This window comes from Athene cunicularia (assembly GCF_003259725.1).
Source record: "Athene cunicularia isolate RWA chromosome 3 unlocalized genomic scaffold, athCun1 chr3_part1, whole genome shotgun sequence".
Taxonomy (NCBI): domain Eukaryota; kingdom Metazoa; phylum Chordata; class Aves; order Strigiformes; family Strigidae; genus Athene; species Athene cunicularia.
The window spans coordinates 69,490,117-69,507,543 of NW_020799097.1; the positions used below are offsets into that span (position 1 = coordinate 69,490,117).

General features: G+C 39.2%; 1 protein-coding gene across 1 annotated transcript in view; it reads left to right on the top strand.

Moving 5' to 3' along the window:
- The first annotated feature begins 17,077 nt into the window (after positions 1–17,077).
- SYNE1 (spectrin repeat containing nuclear envelope protein 1) overlaps positions 17,078–17,427 on the top strand; it is a 317,817-nt gene continuing 317,467 nt past the window's right edge. Inside the window, exon 1 of the mRNA XM_026844552.1 lies at positions 17,078–17,203. The gene's annotated coding sequence lies outside the window, so the exon portion shown is untranslated. The remainder of the gene's footprint in view (positions 17,204–17,427) is intronic.

Here is a 17,427-nt window from a genome sequence, read left to right on the forward strand (position 1 = left end):
CATGGTTCTCTAGACAGGGAAACAGTTTCCTTCTCGTCATTTCCTCAGCCAGAGCAAATTGACTCAGAACAATACCAAATCTCTTCCTTCTCTGAAACTTTTTGAACCCCAAAATGTCCAGAGATAGAGAGATGAAAATTCCTTTCTCTTCCCTTTAATGATTTTCTGTGTTGAAGACCTTCCTTAAACATTCAAAAGCACTTGTATTCTGTGCAAATTTTCAATAAGGAAGAAATGTGTCAAAAGGCTTTTAATAAACACCATTAAATTAGTATATTAGTTGTTAAGAGGATTGTTAAGTATTCGTTGTTGTTCCTTGGCTAGTTTGAGGAACTAGCTGGGCCTGACAGTGTAACTATAGGCATTAATATTTTAATCAGTGTACTTTGCCAATTCTTTTCCTTTCCACACCCCATTCTAAAATATGAGTTTCCTGGAACTCAAACAGGCTTTGAGCTAATTGTTTGGACAGTTTTAATACAAAGCAGTGTTAATTCACTGTTGGAATTTGTAGGTACTGCTGCTAAATATAGCAAAGCAATAATAACACCCCCCAAAAAGAAAATAGCCAAGACATTTAATGACACAGACCCAGAATTAATAGAGAAAGTGTGGGGATCAATACAATATATGATTTTGTATTTATGTGATAATTTATGTAGGACCTGATTTTAACTATTTTCTTCTTACATATATTGTGCTTAATGGCTATCTATAAACATTCTGCTGTGAATGTCAAACCTCTGTTCTCTGAAGAGTTGTATGAGGTATTGTTTTGCCCATTGTTAAAAAAAAACCACAAAAAACCCAAAACAAAACAGAATCAGCTACATCTATTTTTCATAACGAATATCAGGAGTCCCCCAAATTTAGGAACATCCCGATCTTAAGATTTTTATCTGACATAATTTTAATGTTTAATCTTTTTTTGTTTGGTTGGTTTTTGGGACTTTTTTTGCATGAAACAGATTTTTAAACATACTGAGTGAAGATACTCTGATGGTTAATAGAAGACTCGTGGCTTTCAAAGCCAGTGCTTAAAATGACATATCCAAATGCTGAGTTAGCTCCTGAATTAAAAAGATCAGATTTTCAGATGTCTGTGAACAGGATACAACCTGATAAGAAATGCTGGGATTATTTAGTTTGGTCAGGACACATATACCAGAACAGATCATAAAAATATATAAGTAAAGAATTCTATGACTAGGGTTAGTCTTGTGCTCTGAGTAGATGGAAATACAACAAAACTGAATTATTGTAAACAATAAAATTAAGAAATTTAATTATTTTAGTTTACTGAATGAATCTATTGAGATGATCATTGGAAAGGAGAATTAAAGACTGACCTTAATCTAGTTGAAAAGCAGCTGAGTTCAGCCATGGACACTTGTACAGATGATTAAATGTTCCATATTATCAGGTGCATGAAATATTAACCTTAATGCTTTGTGAAAAATTGAACAGCAGTGAGAAGAAGCATGACAGTTTCTCTCTGGACAGTGTATTCCAATGGAAGTTCTCTCGTTTTCCTCAGAAACAAACATCTGACATGGGCAACTGTCAGCAGCAGAAGATCAGAGAAGCTGGACCACTAGAAGTGTTATCTGGGCCATACACCTGTAATGTTTATCAGTGAGTTGCAGCAAGTAAAGTTTTAAAAGAATCAAGGTGATGTGGGCCTACAATGACTTGCTAAGCAGCAGGCTCTCTCAGATCAGTTTCAAAATCTCTTTCCAGTATTTACTCTTGTGAGAAAAAAAGAAAGGATTGCAAATTTGTGCAACAGAACTTACTTAAAATACGTATAGCATACCAAATCTTGATATGTCATAATTAAAATGGAACTTCTTTCTACGAAAAGCTAAAGCAGGTTGATAGATAATAAACCTTGTCTTGGTTTAGTATTTCAAATATTAGACAAATTTTGTTTCTCTTCACTTTGTTTCTGAATATTGCAAAAATTTATTTTCTTAGTAACCCCATTAGTTCTTTCATTTTTCTCTACTGAGAAGTATCTTTTCCTGAAAATAAAATAATCATAACTTGAGGTACCCTCGTGGATAAAAATGCTCATCACCATTCATTACACTGGCAAGTATAACACACTGTCACTTCTGACTGGTGGGACACAGAGGTATTTAGAGGATGACCTGTCAAATACATTACTCATGTGAGTTCAATTCCAATGAAATGGGTAGTCTTTTACTCCCTTTTGAAAAGAGGAATGGAATTCTGTCCTTAAAAGTTTTGAATGTATTGATTAAACAAGGGGAGGTGCTTTGAACTGACAACAGCACAAGCCCTAACCCTGAAGAAAGAGAAGAACTTTCAGGGAAAATATATGTCATGGGTATCATCATGTATTAGAAAAATCATGGGCAATCAAATCATAGGTACACGAGGTAGTCCTGGCAGGTGACTACCTGCCTCCTTGGCCATATCCAGCCATGGAGAGAGGACTTAGCACCATTGCCAGCCTGCTCTGGGGGTGTCAGTTGCTTTCTCTCAGGCATTTATGTTTTCTCCATTGACATATTATGATTCTTCTCTTTTTCTTTACCGTGCAATAATCCCCTGATCAGCTAGATGTTTTCTGTTTAACTTTACTGGGTGTGTAGAAATTAATTTACTGAGATACTTTACTGGGTGTGCAGAGATTAATTTAGTTGAAACCATTTTTTCAGCTGGCCAGGGCTCATGGTAATGACGTTTGAGTATGATCAGTAAGCCCTACAAATTGAACCTAGATTTTAGCTACTGTCAATCACTGCCAGACAAAAGGGTCAAACCACTGTCACTAGGAGCAGAGAACGAACACCATGTCAGAATTTTAAAGCAACTTGCTAAAAACTACTTTTTAGTATTTCAGTTGTTTATTGTTACTGGCATTTCTTGAGAAAACATAGGTATATCCTGTGTGAACCCACAAAATCTTTTTATTTTAAGTGTAAGTAGGGCTCACTGAAAAAAAAAAAAAAGCATAGAATGAGCATCCAATGAAACTTTTTTTTTTACACTTTCCATCTGGAGATTATGATTTAGGCTGGGATTTCCTTTAATTGTTTCATATTTCAGCAGCCTCATATTTGTCCTTGGTTAGTTTTACAGCTCTCCGGATGCATGGAGAAAAACTCAGGAATTTTTGTTCTTTGAGAAGTGAAGAAAAATGTTCCCATCTCCCATCAAACTATCCATTTAAAATGCTGCTCATAATGTGCCAAAACACAAAGAAAGTACAGCTTGAATTTACTGCCTTTGATGACTCACTTCAATCAAGATCAAACAGCAGATTTTTTCAGTTTACCTGCTACATGTGAAATAGCCTACTTCCACATGATGGTTCTATCCAGATACACCTTTTGATATAATATGCCTACTGTGAATGAAAAGAAATATGGCTGCAGTAACATTGTCATCTCAAAAAAGCCCTTAGTTTCCAGGAGTGTATTAGATGTTAGCAATCTTTCTCCAGATTTTTCAGAGAAAGAATTATGGGTAAGAAACAAATGAGGATTTTAGACATTCAATATTTTTAGGAGGTATGAAATCCTAAGGACATAACATAAAAAGAAGGTCCCCTATTGCTAATTATGTACCAGTGTATGATTGGTAAGATAATGTCACTGTGCAGAATGTGAATACACTTTGTATTTACTGGAACATGTATAACATTTTTATATCCAATATTCAACTCAAAACTCTGAAACCATAATTTTTCCCTAACATGGAAGTTTTATGTCGTCTAGTGAAAGATAACTGAGAGACATAAAAAGAGGCAGAGGAGACACACACACACACACACCAACACACCCCTGCCCCTTCTTCCAGCCACACACTTTCAGATTACTGATCTTTGTCATGATATTTGTGATATTGAAGAACGTGCTTGCTTATTTCTATGTGTGTGGGAAAGTGGGTGGGAGGGAATTAAAAAAGGGTATGCAGCAATATATATCTTACATTAATGCATATCAGCACTGGTTAATCTTAAGGTCAGAGAGAAAAAAAAAAAAGTTTGAGTCAGGTGTATATATCTCAAATACTTAATGTTGAAAGGGGCAATGGATCCTGCTGGAAGCAATAGTGGTAAGTTGTGTGGGCAAAAGCCAGTTTAGCATCTCTGTACTGTATTCCCACAGCCAAGTAATAGCTAGGGAGTATGATGCTGAGAGTTGACATGATGAGGCTTCTGTGGGTACAGCTGCACACCAGGGTAGTGGGGGTCACCCTTGGGAACACAAGGAAGTGAAAGCGGGAGGGGGAAATGATGAGCTCTTCAAGGCTAACAAAGTCAGGAACTTCACAGAATCATCTAGGTTGGAAAAGACCTTGAAGATCATACAGTCCTAGCACTGACCTAGCACTGACAGTTCCCAACTATACCACATCCCTCAGCACTGAGTCAACCCGACTCTTGAACACCTCCAGGGATGGGGACTCCACCACCTCCCTGGACAGCCCATTCCAACGCCTAACAACCCCTTCTGGAAAGAAATGCTTCCTAATATCCAGTCTAAACCTTCCCTGGCACAACTTGAGGTCATTCCCTCTTGTCCTATCACTTGTTGCCTGGTTAAAGAGACTCATCCCCAGCTCTCTGCACCCTCCTTTCAGGTAGCTGTAGAGGGCGATGAGGTCTCCCCTCAGCCTCCTCTTCTCCAGACTAAACACCCCCAGTTCCCTCAGCTGCTCCTTGTAAGACATGCTCCAGGCCCTTCATCAGCTTCGTTGCCCTTCTCTGGACACGCTCGAGTCATTCAATGTCCTTTTTGTAGTGAGGGGCCCAAAACTTCCTCTCTTGCTGTTTTGTATCTAACAGTTTGCATGATATTTTGTGGTAGTCCACGTGGAGCTAGCAGTATGGAATTAATTAGATTAAATGGAGGCATAAACTCACCCAGCTTCAACTTTCAAGTTGAAGCTTGCTGATTTACTAAAGAGGATTAAATGACATGATTTCTCATAGGGCCAGAGAACTGGAGATAGCAAGCCAAAAAATCCTTCTTGGTTCTCCTATAAATGCATCCTGTGAACCACTTCCCTTTCAGCATATTAATATGAAATTCACCAATATGTTTTCCAAAGGGTGGAAAAATTTTACCCAATGGCCTAATTTGCAAGTTTTGCATAAATTTACAATCTAGAAAAGAGATTTGCCATTATGTCCTCAGAGTAGAATATTTCCTTGTCTTCAGCTATGATGCTAGAGGTAAAAGGACAGGACAATAGATGTCAGAGTCTTTCTACTCAGTTCTGCTGCCCTGAACCTCTTGAGACCTTCAGTACTGAAGCATGACATTTAGTAAACTCATTACCTTAATTCAGATTGTGATCCTATTCTTTCTACTGGCCATTAAGAAAGGGATCAAATAACGGGATAAGAAGAAACAACACCCAAACACAAATCAGTATGACAACAAAATCATATTTTAACACTTTTGTAGTAACTGATAGAGCTCTGCAGTTGAGCTGTAAATTTTGCATACAGCTATCAGCACTAGATAAAGAAAATATTCTCTTACTGTTTTTTTTTTCTGTCCTATTTGCTGTTAAAAAGATGGTATGAAATTGAATCAGTTTTTCCCACATCCTAGGGTGGTCTAAAATTTTTAATTGCATTGAAAAATAATGTTCACAGATAGATATATAGATATATAGATATATTTGTTCATACTGAGAAACACTTCTCTTTCACAGACATCAGTCTGTTGTTGTGAGCAGCATGTGTCCCATTTACTTTTACAGTGGATTATCTGTTTAGGATGAGAATTGTATTTGTCCCAAGTTGTCACATAGAATTTAATGGACTCAACTCACCATGCAGAATTGCATTAGAACTGGAAAAAATATTCCTGTGTGCTACCATTTGCACATGGACTTGTGCATCTGTGGATCTGTGTGGATGTTCAGTACCTCTGCAGTGTTGCTGTCCAGAAACATAGCAGACTGGATTCAAGGTATGTTTCTGGAACCCATTTTTTTATTCATTTTAGCAGAAACAGTTCCCTGCTGTCATTTCATTATGTGTGTTAGAGAGGAGCCTAATCCAAACACACTGCTGCTAATGAAAATATCCCTACACATACATACTGAGATATTAAAATAGGCGCATCACAGGAAGATAAGCATTTAGAGGGTATTTCTATCTTCTGTATCCCTGAAATATCTTCCAAAAATGAGAATAGAAGGCTGGTTAAAATAAAATCTTTACTGTCTATATGCTTTTAGTAAGGCTGTCGCTAAAGCTAATTCTTCTATAGATTCCAATGCTAGAAAAAATAATTCAGAGCCACTTTATAACAGGATTTTTCCCAGTCTAATGCATTATAGATGGATTTTTTTTTTTTTTCCAGATTTCTATCTGTTCTACCAGGCCAGCCACAAGAAAAAAAAAAAAAAAAGGCTTTGTGGAATCATATGCCACCACAGATACCATTTTTGTTTGATTTAGTTATTTTTACTGTGTGTATACTGCTTAATTTTCATGACTGTATTTGTCTGATAGATGAACAGATTGAGAATTCTTTAATTTTTCTAGGCAAATGGCTTAAGATAGTAAAAATTGGCTTTCTGAGTCACACCATAGGTAAATGAATAACATGAAGCAAAACAACAAATATTTGATCATTATGGCCCCCTTCATCAGTTTACTAGTACCATCAAAAAATTCTAGAAAAACAAAAACTCTTCTGAGGTTTAGAGCAAAAGGAAATCCTACAGGGAAGGTTAAGAATGGATGCATGATGAACAATTGAAGGAAATTGCCTTTCAGTAGCCATGAATGTTTAATCTTCTCTTCCTCTGATTGACAGAATCACACCATAGTCACGGAATACCCATTTATTCCTATAAATTCAACAGGCTTGGAATGCAACTCATGAGGAAATTAGCGGGACTTGTATTTCTGTTGCAGTACTTTTAATTTGCCCAAGGAAAATTAAAATGTACATGATGTCAGAGAGTTCTGAAATATATAAAGCCAAGATTAATCACTTGGAAAAGTACAGAGTGCCACAATACCTCATAACACTGTAAGTAAAGATTATGAGGACTATAAAGTCCATGGGAAATGCCCTGTATGCCAATTTATCTTGCATATGGGATTTTGTTATTATTTATATTCTTTTTATAGTTTCCCTAAGGCATTCCATATGGCAATCACAACTCTGTTGTACTTAAGTACTGTACAAACAAGTTACAGTGAGACTAGGGGATTTGCATTTCTTCTTTGTTGTGCAAATGATTGTTTCCTGTACTCTGCATTGTGATATTGAAAAGCAAAAGTCCAAGCCTCCAGTCATTGACAGATTTTCTTTCGGTGATTTCCTTTGCCCTTCCCCTGAGAGCAGTACTCGAGGTTTAAAGGCATTTCACAGGGTGCGTATTTGGCAGGTCTGGCATCCTCACCTTGCATGTCAAGCTGCAGTTCATTAGAGCAGGCCCATTAGCAACTACTGAGAAGGCAAGATGCTGGCAGCAAGCTGTTTGTCTCACCTCAGCTTAAGCAGAGAAGTAGCCAAAAGCAGAAGCAGGTACTTGATCAGTTTTTAGCAGTAAAAAGATAGAAGTGCCCTGTCAAGGTATGCATTTCCCTCAGCATACCCACAAGTCCTAGAGAATTTCACTCCCAAACTAACTACAGAAATTTTGTGCTGATGAAAGACGGCTGTAGTTGCTCCTTCCACATATCCCTTCCTTCTTATTGTGGCAAATCTAAACATCCCAGCACCCTTCAGAGCCGCAAAACATGTAAACCTTTGCCCTCACCCTCACCCACATAACCACCCTAGCCACCCCTGGTAGTCCCCGCTACTCCCTCTCTCCTGAGCACCCACACAAACATCTGTACGTGTAACCTCCCTGCCACTAAGCACCCCGGTCCCTCAGCAAGATAATCGGAGAGCTCCATGGAGAGTAGAAATGCAATTATGGTCCTTTGGAAACTGGTGAATAATTAATTTAACTATTTTCTGTTGCAGGTCATTAATTTTTACTGCTCTCAGATGGCTTGCTATTACAGAGAGTAAGCTTAATAAATCTTGAGCTGTAAGGGCCAGGAGTTGTGGACACTGACAGCCAATCACAGAGTGACCGCAGAAACACCGGACGTGGAAAAACATTTACCAGTAAGTACAAGGAGCTTGATATTGGTTTCATGTACACTTTCATGCCTGCTTTCAGTTTTACACTGATGCAACTTCCAATACAATAACTCCTGATTCATTCTGGAAAAGACTTGGAGAATGAGCACTTCTAAGACGTTAAGACTTCTGAAGCAGATTTTTAGCATACAGAAATCTGCATCAGTAAACTGAATTTCAACTTACAATGATGATCTGAACAATTAAAAAGATCAGGAAATAAAATGATGAGAGATAGTCAACAATATGACTTCTTGATATGGGCCAGCCAAACTTAAGAAAGCAAGTCTTTGGTAAGGCTAAAACATGGAACTGAAGGGCATACTCCAGAAATGTCTGCTGACTCTTTCAATTGAGATCACCTGATCTTAACCAAAGAGCTCTGAACTGATCAGGGAACACTCCTAAGGCATAAATAAAACTGTCATGACAGGGCATGGATTGAGATTTTAAAACCAGGCAATACTGTGGAGATTTCACTAACTAGACAACTGTCAGAAATGGTAAGGGGAAGCAGTAATAGGGGAATTAATGTCAGCAAGAATGCTTCCACTTTCCAGTTTTGAAGACAAAGATAGTCACATGTCCTTTGAAACAACGAGTGTTGCCAGCTCTCAGGAATATATTAGGAAAGATTCTTGTTTGATGATGACAACCTACATCTTGATCTTCAGATAAAATACTCTCTGACTGGTTGATTAACCTCTTGCTGCTGCCTTCTTCTGAGGAACACTCAATAAACTAAGCAGCTTTTACACTGCCACTCCTCAGCAACAGAAAGAAATCTGAAAACAAAATCAGGTCATTCTGTTCTGGTAATATTTTATACCTGCTCTGAATTCCTTTTGTAAAAATATGTGTAAACAACAAAAAAAACCCTGTCTCTGGAGAACTCTCAATTTATGAAATCTCTGGAGATAAGTACTGAGGAGCTAGATGCATCTGGACATTAATCCCATAAATTTAACTCTGACTGACAGACATCTGCAAACAGCACTAAAAATCAAAGTTAGTAGTGCTCCCATTAACATGGAAGACCAGTTTTAGAAAAGTTGCTATTGTCAATTTAAAGGAAAACACTGTAAGGATATAAATCACCAGTGGGCTGTCTGAGCTTCTCTTTCAGCTATAAATCTTAATTTTTGGAGGTCAGAGAGACACAGTTAGGATATATTTTTGTCAAAAAAAGCACTTTTCCAAAAGCTTGTTTGTCCTCCCAAGCACATGATTTGCTCTAGACAGGAAAAGATGTTCACCCATAGCAGTGAGATAGCCATAAAGAGTTTCCCTGGGGACTTTCTGTCCTAGTGGAGGAGCATATTTACTGAATAATTATTGTATTTAAAGTATATTTTGTGATGTTGTAACACAGTGTTTTCCTGAAATAAACCTTGCAGTGCAGAAGAGCTGTAGTCTTGAAACTGCCTAATTTACTCCTAGGCATGATTGAACGGGGGAGACATACAGTGAAAAAATAGTCAGACACTGTAGGGATGAATGACTCACATGAAACGCAGCCACCTTCTGGATACAGCACAACTGTGAAACAGGAGAGACAATTAAAGCCAAGAGATGGGTAACATGTAATTTTGGAAAGCAAAGTAATTTTGTAGGCATGCTAACTTATTATTTCAATATTGCTTGACCTTTCCACAAACCAATTATAAATTTTATAATTTCACTCTTAGATTTGATTATCAATTCAATAAGTGTTTATTCTTAGTCAAATTCAATTTTCTGTGTGAGATTTGTGTACCATCATTTTTTCCTGTCTCTGTATTCTGTTATACTCTTCCTTTATAAAATTCTTCTTTTAAATAAGCATTTTTTACAAAAGTTGTAATATTGTTTTAAACAACACCATCTAAAAAAAAAAAAAAAAAAAAAAAAGTGCTATTAGACAGGACAAAGAGTTTCGCACTTCTGAATGAAAATCATAATGATGAAAGAATGGATGTCTCATAGAAGAATCCTGATGCTCTTCAGAATAACTTCTGGTGTATCTGTCAACATCAGAAGGTAGAAAATAATATCTAATGAGATTAATTGCACAGAGATGACAGATTTCTGCCCATGGAAGTTCTCATGAATACCAAGATTCTTCTCTTACCAAATGAATTCAAGATATATTCAATATGAGGACAGAAAAGACTTTGGGTAAATACTTCCACTCACACATAGTGGCTTGGCTTCATGACGTCATTTAAAATATTTAACATATTTTAAATATTTTTTAAAATAGATTTTTACTACATTTTATATCAAGACCAGTATAGAAGTCAGAAAATACAGATTTGGAACTGCAAGCATAATGACAGTGATAGAGAACAGTCAGTTGATAGTTAAGTAATAATAGCAATGGATAAGAATCCTAAATGTGTTGATTACACATCATGAAAAATCACAGGACTGGGGTTTCCTCCAGGTAGATATTGTATGATCAGGGAGCTAAGCCTCACACTAGACCCATATACTACTTGGAACAGCTGAAGTAAAACAGCTGAAGTAAAGCAAAGACGTTCAAAACCAATTCTTCTTAAAAAATAGTGCTTTCCTAAGGGGTACTGACCTATTTAATCTTCCTTCTCATGTCTTGGCAACATCAGGTTTGTTCCTGTCAGGTGCTGTAACCGCCTCAGGTGGCACACCAAGCTTCTCATCCTGTATTAATCACCCTGTTCTCCAGTTCTGTTTACATGTCCTTTCAGATTAGACCTTACAAGACACCTCTGCATCTTCTAATGTCCCTAATATACATGTGAGCTTCCTACCAGGTTAGTCTGAGTCTCCAAATCATCATTTTACTGTGACCAGACATACTCCGTGGTTTCAGCCTTGTTTAATATTTTTACCACAAGGAACTGATGTTTGACTATAGTATTGTACTTCAGAGAATTGTTTTAATTTCTTTGTATTTTCAGCTAAATTATTTTTCTGTTCACACGTGTAATTCTGAACAGGTAAAGAAATGCAATTATTCTGCCAAGTGTTATATAACAAGATAACTCACCAAGTTATGACTTTTCCTCATAAGATATTTGCTTGAGATTGGTTACAGATGAAATAATTAACTTCCCAGTGCAGTTCAAGGGCACAGTTGACATCTTTTCTCTATTAGAATGTAAGGAAATTCATAACTTCAGTTTTGATAACTGAGAGTTTCTTGTACTGTTCCTTAATCTTTTTAGCACAGAACTAAAGACCTTTTTTATATAGTCCACTCGGTGGCACTATCCGATCATGTTTGCTTTGTACTACTGGTTCATGTCAAAAAATTTACGGTGTTCGAGCTGAATTTTTAAACAGGTTTTTTGTCTTTATTTAAGCTGAAGCATTGTTAAAAGATGTCAGGTTATGTGTTTAAAGACTCATCTCCACAACACACAGGAGCGTGGAGGCACAAGGGTGGGTGGAGGAGTGTGGGAAAGGGCTTAAAATGTGTCTGGCAAACTTGTCAGTACGCTGATGTGGCCATTCCCTGCACCTGATCAGCGCAGTCTTCCCTGGCTTCTCATTAAACTCCATTTCTAGCTATTTTCCTGTTCCCTGTTCTGTGTGCACGGGGGTGTGCAGTGACTGGAGCAGGACCAGGGGCCACAAGGGCCCAGGCAACTCTGCTGCCAGCAAATGGAGAGACTGGGGAACCTGCAGAGTGTGTGTAGGTGTGAATGTCGGGGTGTGTGCTCACAGAAAGCCATCAAACTGCATCATCCACTAAGCAGGATAGAAGCCGGGGAACCAAATACTGGGCTGTGTGTAATACAGGGGGCTGAGAGCTAGCTACTGGAGGACCAGGCCAGGTCAGCTACTGGGGGGGGGGGGCCTGAGATCCAGTAAGTCTGTAGGTCTGAACCAGTTACAGGAGAGACCTTTGTGCAGGAGAGTGTCAGTGTAAGGGCCAATTAGGAGAGGTGAGGAGACTGAGGTCAGCTGCTGGAGAGACCAAATGCCTAAAGCCAGCCCTTCGAGGGGAGCATGGGGTGTCCCTGTGTCCCTGTGTTTGTCCATGCCTGCGATGCAAGCGAGCCTGTACCAGCAGGTAAAGCAGGGCTCTGACCGTGGGAGCTGGGGACACTGGGATCCAGGGGCCAGGAACTGGCCCATCTGAGTGTTTAAAGTCAGCTACTGGAGGGATCCACACTTCATGGATGAATATGTATTTGCATATATTTTCCATTAACAGGCTTTCACTCTGATCAGCTAGGAGGGAAACAGGATCAGGCCAGTTCTGTCTGTATTAGACCATTAGTGTCTGCACATGTGCTGCAGTTTTGGTCCCTACTGGTGTTTTGCTGATTAAGGATACCAATTAAACTTGGGCACCAGAGTGAAAAGAGTAGGTGTATTTCACTGGGGATAACCAAATCATGTAACAGAGTAAAACACGCAGTAAGAAAAGGCAGAATAATGCACCTAAAGCAATAGGAAAATACAGGGTAATGCATCAAATCATTACTACCTCAGAGAGAGAATAGTGATTAAGAAAGATCCATCACCACTTGCATATGATACCACCATCCAGCCCCGCAGTGGCTGGGCAGCCCCGGTCACAGCGAGGGTTTGCAGAGCCTGTCCTGGCAAGGGGGAAATCCTACGCGGTGTGACCACCCATAGGTGAGGCGTCCAAAGTCACTGCAAACGGGTCCAGCCTTATATACTCGAGATCGACAAGCCAGAATAACTGGCATCTTTGTTTTGAGTGGAAAATTTCTGGTTTAATTCTCCTGTTGGTTTCCACCCAAAGCCTGGCCAGGGCTTGTGGAGGGAGACCAAGGGAGTTTCTGACAAGGCCAAATACATGGGTTCTCAGCCTTGAACAAGGCTAAACAAGGGGAGCTGGATACATTCTCTCAGCATTTCATCCTCACTACTTGTTATATTCTAGGCCACATCTTTCACTAGTGAGTTTACATTGTTAATGATTACACGCTAAGTTAGCAGCTTCAGCTTGGGGCCTGTTGTTCAGGCTTCAGTATTTCAATTCTTTACCACTTTTCACATCAGCATAAGTGGTTTGTTATAACTTAGTACAGTACCTACTAGCACAATGGTTATCAGTTATAAAATATAGAGGATTCATCTATAGGTCAACTCTGGCTTAGGCCTGTTGTCCAAGCCTTAGCACTTCAACTGGACATGCAGGCATGTATATATGTGTATGTATATGGTGAGTATGTGCACCTACTGGGAATACATACTCAGCCTTGCTACTGCCTGCATGTGGGGATGTAGAGCTGTGGCAGCCCTGCTGCTATTCAACTGCTGGATTTGGCAGCTTCCTCCAGAATGTTTATAATTTTTAGATTGGTAGCACTTCCGATTGATTATAACCTTTAAATAGTAACTTTTTAGTCCTATTTTAAACAATATTGGGGTATCCACTTTGCATTCCTGTTTAGGAGTTTGAGTTTTTAGAATTGTTTTCCATTCTAGTGTAATTTATGAAGCATATATGAAGAAAAACTGGCATAACAATAAATTTCAAATAGATATAATGAGTTTCTTGACAATAACGATGTGACTAACATTAGAAATAAATGCCATTTGTGTTAGCTCAACTATGCCATATGCTAGACTGAGCTCATTCTGTGCATTTACTGAGCTTTAAATCCTATTTGGGCATCTCTAAGACCAGAAGTTTGATAAGTTCACTTACAAGAACATACTGTATACCATGGTATTATATACTAGCAGAAGACTTTTTTTTTCCTGAATTTTTTCTACTCCCACTTCACTTTTGAGTAATGTCATCCCATGACTTTCATTCATTTCATCACAATGCAAGGCAAATTAAATGGTCTATTGCTACACTTTATGTAATTCAGTATAATTTGTGTTACAGGGAATATATACCCTGGCTTCTAATTGTACCTTTATCGTCAGTTTGTTCACCCAAGTTTTGTTACATTTAAATATAAAACATAAACACATACAACTATGTTTACATACAATACACAACACCTGTATGTAGAAAACTTCATACAGTTATACAGCTTATACATTTACACTTGATACAGTACATGAAGAGGAGATGTAGAACTGCACACATCTCCCAGGAGGTGTGTGGCAATGTTTTAAGGTTGCACATCGCTACTGTGTGGCAGTTTAGCACAGGAAGGAAGTGGCAACTACTGCTTGCTACAAAACCTACAGAAAGAAGGGTATGCTCTGTTGCTCAAACCAGTCTCAGCATTCACAGAGTCACAGCAAATAGACTTGGAAGAGATCAAGACACCTAAAGAGATATCCTGTTCTTCAACCCGACAAAGTATCAAGAAGAAAAAATGCTTTCCAGGAAGATGCTTGTCTAGTCTGTACTTTAAAATCTCCTGTGATGCTAAATCTCACTTCCTCCTTACAGTATGTGGTACAAAGCTTTATTTCCTCCTAAAATTTTCAGTTCTGATATGACAGTATCACCTTCTGCAAGGTAGGCAAGTTAACTTGTCCTATGCACTATGGACACTGAGAAGGGATTATTCCCTGCCTTTTGTAGTTCTCTTTTATAGGTTTGAATGCTTCTATACATCCCACCACTTTCTAATCTCTAGATTAAACAGCTATTTCAGCCTTTTCTCTTGGGTTGTGTCTTCTAGACCTCCCACCATTCTCACAGCTGTCCTCTGGATTGTCTCTACTTGATTTAGATCTTTCTTGAAGTCTAGTGACCAGAACTGGATCAAGCACAGAGTGATGCAACAGTGAGGCAAACGAGAACATTTCTTTACCTCCTTTAAAGGCAGTGTTTCTCTTCTGAGGAAGAGTGCGCTGAATTCTTCAGTGCCAAAGAAATGCCTGACTCATGTCTCAGCCAAAAGCAGCAGTGCTCAGTGGTGCTGTGTCATCCATTACCCAGAGCCAGTGTTGTTCCTTGTGGTTTGTAATGCTTTACCAGAGCACTTAGAAGATGGGTTTGTTAGAGGAGGAACACACTAGCCTTCCTTCAGTGCCTGGCTAGACTTGTTCATCTGGCTGACACCTGGCCTTAGCTGAGGCCTTCTTACCTGAGTGCTCTTGGAAGTATGCTGCACACTAAATAATTTGCTTTGGATGCAGTAAGAGGTCTCTAATTCACTGTTACTCTTTCTTTTCTTTCTTGTCTCTGCAATGGAAGTAATACTTCTTGCCTTAATCAATGCCAATATCTAGTAAAGAATCCTCATTTAATATGACCATTTAACTTTAAGCATGTTTAAAATCATAATGGAATCAAGTAGATGCTTAGACTAAGGATGTCATTAAATTAAAATTAATAAAATTATCTGAATATGTTTCTAGATTTTCCTTTTAAAAAATTCCCAGTCATGATGAGAGAGCATTCATGGAAAGTGAGGTGACCGCTTGCCAGAATTGCTATGTATTAGCAAATACAATCTCCTTTCCTTCCAGAAGGGCTATCTACAAACACCCTAGTGGCAACAGTTTCAGTTTGTGGGGTTTTTTAACAATTAAAAACAAAATAAAGAAAGTAGTGGTGATAAATTGTAGTACGTTGTCCCTAGGATAATGAAGACAATCTTTTTTCTAACAAAAAAAAGTCTGGGTAAATGCTTATGATGTCCACTACCTTATTTTGGAGTATATTTTTTGTACAAGGTGGACTCCAGCTCTGTCCACAGCTGGAGTTGGTTGTTTGGTATAAGAACAAATAGGATGAAGTGGAGTGACATTATATTCTCGTGTAATGTACAAAGAGGGAAATATTTTAAAAAGCCACATCTGTTCTGCATATGAAACTCAAAATAGCTATACAGAAATTAGTAAGGTTTCTGTGGGTTTCCTGCTAAAACGTATAGGCAGAATATACCTCAATCATTTTAGCTGAACATTTAAAACACAGAGTGCAGTTTATAGTACTGCAATTTAGAGAATGGAGAAAGCTTACACTAGCAAGTACTTTTCTTTGCTGAATTGCTTCACATGATAGTAGTAGTATTGTATGAAGCCTAAGCTTCTGTAGTGAAGTTGTTCTCTCATGTTAAGATTCGTACTCTTAACCTAGGAAAATAAAATAAAATGGCATTTTCTGAAAGAGACAGCAAAGTGAGAAATCTATTCAGCAAAAAGATGTAAGTGGGAGGGAATCTCAAAAGCATGTCAGCATTCACTTCCTTCGCCATCTTTGATGCTTCAGCTGACATGGGGTAAGGCAAAGAATCAGGACAAACAAGAGAAATAAGAAAGCACTGGATGAAAAAGACTTTGCAGTTCCCCTCCTGCACACACACCCCCACCCCTCAAAAATGAAACCAAACCAGAAACCCCACAACCCTCAAGAGGAGAGAAATTTCAGGTCCAATAAACCTGGCTACACTCATCGTCAGGAAGAGATAATTTTTGTGGATGGCTGGTTGTGACCTAGATACATACACCCCAGTTTCACAAGGATCCTTCCTGTGGCTTCTTGGCATGTCTGCTTCTTCCACGCAGTATCCTGGCTCCAAGCGTGTGATCTGTAACTGCGGATTGTGTTGGGATACGTGCCACAGGTGTAAGTGTTCGTATCAGAAGGGTAGCACCAATGTCAACGTGACTAGCGCTAACGGGAGGGATGATGCTGAGTAATCTCTGCTGCCTAACTCAGATTTCATCCATCCACTCAGTAAACACCCCGCATGCTAATGTTGTAGAATCACTGCAGCACTGCCAGAAAAGATGAAAACTAAGAGGTGCATTGGCACCGTTTCTCCCAACTTCTCCATTTCAGCTCTATATGAGTGTTTCTCTTTCCCAATGATCCCTCTCTTAAGCAGAAAAATATCCTTCTGTCTCCAGCATGAAACTAGCCTTAACTGTAACAATAAAAATGAAGGAGGGAAAAAGCATAACCAAGGCTGGGGGTTTGTGCAATGTCTTTTGAAGAGGCAGAATCACATTTCATACCGGTGGCATAAGCGCTGTTGCATGGCCAGTGTGGTCTGAGCTCAGAAGTGGCAGACCGTCTCGCTAGCTCCCTCGAGTATTTCTGTCCTGCTGCTGTTACGTAAGTGCCGGTGCCCCAGTTCGCTTGTGCAGCTCCCTGCCTTAGGCACGATGATGCGCTGGAGCCTACGCCAAAGGTAATGCCCTGCAGAACGCTACGAAACGCAACGATAATGACAGTGATATGACTAGTGACAGTAATTAGCAGTGACGGCTGGATCCAGTCGTTTTCAGAAGTCCTCCGGCTACTGGCCAGCGCGCACTTCGGGGCGCTGAGGCTCGGGGCTGGGGCCGGTGCCCCATCCCCCGGTTCCCCGGCACTGCGGCCAGAGCGGCCGCCCCCGGACAAGCTGCCCCGGCC